Source organism: Helianthus annuus, chromosome 14, assembly GCF_002127325.2.
Source record: "Helianthus annuus cultivar XRQ/B chromosome 14, HanXRQr2.0-SUNRISE, whole genome shotgun sequence".
Taxonomy (NCBI): Eukaryota; Viridiplantae; Streptophyta; class Magnoliopsida; order Asterales; family Asteraceae; genus Helianthus; species Helianthus annuus.
In genome coordinates, this window is record NC_035446.2 from 78,622,014 (window position 1) to 78,627,003 (window position 4,990).

The 4,990-nt window shown below is 32.9% G+C and overlaps 1 long non-coding RNA gene across 1 annotated transcript; it reads right to left on the bottom strand.

Annotated features, from left to right (window-relative positions):
- Window positions 1-1,267: 1,267 nt before the first annotated feature.
- LOC110908532 lies at window positions 1,268-4,542 on the bottom strand. The gene is made up of 5 exons (XR_002574678.2): window positions 4,194-4,542; window positions 3,959-4,084; window positions 2,458-2,548; window positions 1,707-1,772; window positions 1,268-1,620 (listed from the first exon to the last, which is right to left on the bottom strand). It is a non-coding gene; the product is annotated as an uncharacterized LOC110908532 (long non-coding RNA).
- Between the last annotated feature and the right edge of the window lie 448 nt (window positions 4,543-4,990).

Consider the following 4,990-nt stretch of genomic DNA (forward strand, 5'->3'; position numbering starts at 1 on the left):
CAATTGCCGCTAACATTCACCCCCACCCCCAATTGATGACCTCAACATGTTTAAAAGTATAGTTCAACACAAAAGCATTGGAGAGTACACAAGTTTTAAATACATAGCATAAGTACAAAAAGAATTTCTCAAATCCAACATGCTAATTTATATACAAGGTTGAACTAGCATGCATAACTAAAAGTCAAACCCGAGTGTCCACAAGAATAATGTGCATCCCTCGCTACTAAAGCGAACGAGACCGTTATGTATAATGAGTTTAACAATACCCCGACGGGCGGCGTACTACTCCTATAGTGTTATATTTGTTAAGGTAGGCTAGCTAAGTTAATGACAAATAGCATGTATGTATTCTAGCATGAAAATCTAAGCATATAAAAAACATGTTTGGTGGATTGAGTGATTTGAATATGTTTATGTGAATCATGTATTTTGATAAATAAACTTGTTACACCTAAAAGTGCGTTAAAGTGTAACTAGGTCAAGTGTACTCACGGTTTTGCAAAGATTCATTTGAAATCCCGTGAAGAGTTGTTAGTTAAAGGATGGAAAACCAAAGTCACCCTACATGAGGAAACGAAGGTGTGTAAGTCAACAGATTTAAGATGGAAGATTCGGATTTGGAATTTAAAGTACGAAAGTATGTCATACAAAAGTATTATCTAGTTCCACTACAAGAAAACTGGGTTTTTAGTACACCCAAAAGGATCCTAAAATGCTATTTTATAGGACCTTTCATTTAATAGGACCAACGGTAAAAGCGTTTCATGTAAAGGGGTCGTAATAAGTACGAGAACTAAAAAACCGTCCTAACATCTCAAATTAGACTATGAAACCAATTTTATGGTCACGTAATATGTCTTTGAACAACCAAAATAGTGTTCTAACAAAATCATATTAGGACACTTTTACGATGTTTTAACATGTGCTTACATACTTTTAATCTTTTGATGCACTTACAAGCGTCCTTAGAAATTAATTGATAGGACACTTATGATGTAACATTATAGCTAATTTAGTACCAAAAAAAGGGGTCCTAATATACCAAATAAGATTATGAAACCAAATTTATGGTCGCATAATATGTCTATAGACAACTTAAATAGCGTCCTAAAAAGAACATATTAGGAAACTTTTACAATGTTCTAATATGTGATTACCTACTTTTAATCTTTTGATACACATAGAAATGTACTTAAAATTAATTTATAGAACCCTTATGATGTAACCTTCTAGCTACTTTAATATCAAGAAAATGGTCCTAATATCCCAAATAAGATTATAAAACCAATTTTATAAATAGACCATCAACATATAACATCCTAATAGTTATTGTATAACATCAACATATAACATCCTAATAATAAAGATAATATTCTACTTGTCTTGATCTTCAAGTGATAGTTGTTTGATAGCTCTCCACATCAGAGTCTCCAAGCTTTGTTGATGTCTGTCAGATGGTATGATTCTGATAAAGATACAAGTTCAGCGTTCCTCAAGAAAGGCTCCATTAAACATGTCTACCATCAAATGTTGGAACTATGGCCACCTCTTCTGACCATTTCTACTCATGGTTTTGGCTAGAAATTTATGTCACTTAGTAACTTAACCCATACAAAGCTGAAAAAAGAAGACCATTTTTTTAACATCAGACATATATTAGGTCTATGGTATTTTGTAAAAAAAATTATTAATAGTCACTTAACCGAGATATAGAATCTGTCAAAGGTTGTGGCTCATGAAAAGAAGTTGCTATATATAGCTGTCAAAGTCTGTAAAAACACAAGAAAATTAGTAACTTGATATCGAAATATGAGGTAAAGTGTTAAAAAGTTGAACAGAAAAATGTAGTTATGTGAAACAGTGAAAGTTTGCATCTTTCAAAGACTAGATCAAGAGAACAAAGATCAAGTAGCCAGTGTCAGGTCAAGATGAATGGTCATATTGATTCCGGTCAAAACATGTTTTGGCGAAAATAAGTAAACATTAAAACCTGTCATTTTTTCATAAAAAGGAATGCTAAAGTTTGACACAAAAAGATATCCACGAATAACATCATATTAAATCTACACCAAATTTAAAAGCCTGGTGATTAAATTAATGTTCTTAGGCCCGTCAAAAACTACGGATGCCTTAATAAACCCACTGACCCGTTTAAGATTCGAGTAAGTCGGTTCAAGTAGGTCGGATTTTAAGAATCGGGTAATCGGTTCACCCGTTGCATTTTCGGTTCCATTCAAATGTATGAAATATTATATTTGAGTTTCAATGCTTTTGTCTTTTAAGTATAACGAAACCCATAAAGAAAAAAAGACTTAAACTATGATAAATTAGTTCAAGTATTGGTTACATTTTCAAATTGAAAATACCCGATTAAGCCAAGCAGAAAAACTAGAAACCCAACAACACCTCTAAAAGTTCTAGTTGATAACAAAAACTAAAAAAATGACAACTAACCTGAAAACATATGTTCTTCTATAGAAATTTTCCCACTCTATTTCGTGTGTTTCCTTACAAACCTCTAGTTCTTCAAAATCTTGGAATCCATCTGCATTCAAAAACATAATTTTTTGTATAAGAATTTTTTTTGTGCTATTACTTAACAGTTTGGCAAAAGCAATAAGAAAATTAGTATTAATATAGATTAATCAAGCACCAAAGAATTAGACAAACCTCATGAACCGGTGATGAACAAAAACAATGATTATACCAGTGAAACTAATTTACCAAAGCTCAAATGAATCAAGAATGACACTGCAAGAGTGATCTCTTTTGTCAAAACTATTGGGGTATGCGACTACAGAGAAAGTGGGATTATTTAGGACAATGTAACTAGAAACATTTAAAAAGGGGCGTTTTCTGACATGTAGATGCCACGTCATCAAGGGCATTTTTCATCCAAAAAGGGCGTAGTGGTTCAAGCCCCATTCTTGCCCCTTCGATTATTATTCAATTTTTTTTAAATAAATATAAAAAGGGTTCAAAATAGATGTGGGAGGATCGTTTTGGCCATTCACAATTGGGTTTGCAATTTAACACGAATACACGACACGAACCTACACGAAGTTAATAGTTATCGTGTATCAAACAGGTAGACACGAGATTACCTGTTAATTTTCGTATATAAACAGGTTAAATACCTGTTTACCTGTTAATACCGGTTAGTACACGATAAGAAATTAAATTAAATAAAACTCATCAGCCATATGCGTGTGGGTTCCTTAATTCCTTTCTATTTTCATTCCTCATTCAATTCAAAAAAAAAAAAAACTAAACTCCCTCTGTAACTCTCAGATAGCATGTCGTGTTCGTGTTTTTGTTCGTGTTAACAGGTATTAACAGGTAATTTTCGTGTATAACAGTCGAACAGTCGTGTTAACAGGTATTAACAGGTAATTTTCGTGTATATCGTGTCGTGTTCGTGTTTGAATAAAAGGACACGATAAGTTATCGTGTTGTGTTCGTGTATGAGATTTCGTGTATCGTGTCTTATCGTGTCGTGTCTTATCGTGTACGGGTATACACGATATGCCAGCCCTAATTCACAATCATCTCAGGCGTGGAAAAGAAAACGCCATTAAAAAGGCAAAAAATGCCTAGGGGGAGGTGTGGTGGGCATTGTGTGGCATTTTCCACACCCAATTCCATGCCCACTACGGGTGGTCTAAGCTTTAAGAGCGGTTTTCACCTTTTTTATCTTGTGCATTATAGCCACTTCACAATGATTTTAAAAAATATTAATTAAAACTCATTTCTTGAAAACTCTTCATCTTTTTTAAGCATACAAATCACCTTGTAGAAGCCCTATTCGATTAAAATGGCACGCTCTATTCAAATAAATAAAACCAGATTGAAGAAGTTCTATTTAAACCTTCCACCTTGATAATTAACTAATATCACAAAAAAGATTATCCGTACTCAAAAGACTTTGTTGGCATATATAAAAGTAAAAGCTTACAGACTAATAAATTTCAATGAATGTCTCTTTGGCATAGCATCGAACACCTGGCGTGCTTTTATCAGATGCACATTCTTCCATCATACATATCAATCCAAGTGTTACGAATATACAAATCCATTCCATCTAATCCCACACCAAATAAAAGCAAGAAAAAATGGCATGTTAAGCACATAAGACCCACTCAAATTAGGAGCTCCAATAATCAAAATACATTGGCATTTCAAGCACGCACCTATAAATGAATGGTTGGCCAAGACTTCAAATCAATTATATTTACTATCGTCAGTCCACCGTCAAATCTCCAATGAACTTTGTTTCTCCAATTTGGCCCTATTCTTCATTCAATGTTAACCCTAACATAGAGTACATATAAATATATTCGGGGGCCTGAGAAATTAGATAGTGCAAGCCGCCCTGAGCATCACATATTCTGCTATGCTCCTTTTTTTGATTTTGTGTGGTGGTAACTTCTAAATGTTCCAGAAAGGCAATTCAAGGGATATGGGATGGGGAAGAAGCGGGAGATTGATAAATTTTGGATGAAGAGGGAAAAGATTAAATTTTGAGGGGGAATAGAAATTCAAATAAGATAAGAGGGAAGAGAGAAATTGAATTATAAATTTATTTCTTTTAATTTAACTTCAAAACTTATATACATTTGATAAGGTGTAAACATTATATCTTTTTAAAGTATAAAAAATCTAACATAATTACAAGTGTCGTTAATAATGCTTAGAATTCAAAATAATAGTTGTATTAACTTTTTAAAATGCAACCTCTTAAAATAAGAGTTGCATTTAAATTTTCATAATAGTTGCAATTTTCAATAAAATTTGTAACCTTTTAAGAAAAAGGTTGCAATTGTTAGTAAAATTTGCAACTTTTTATAACAAATGTTGCATTGGATATTCTAATGCAACCTTTATGTTCAACGGAGTTGCATTAGAGTCAAAGACAACTGTTTTGAAAAAGATTGCTTCTAAAAAGTTGCAATAGCCCTATTTTCTAGTAGTGAGGGTTGTTTCTAAG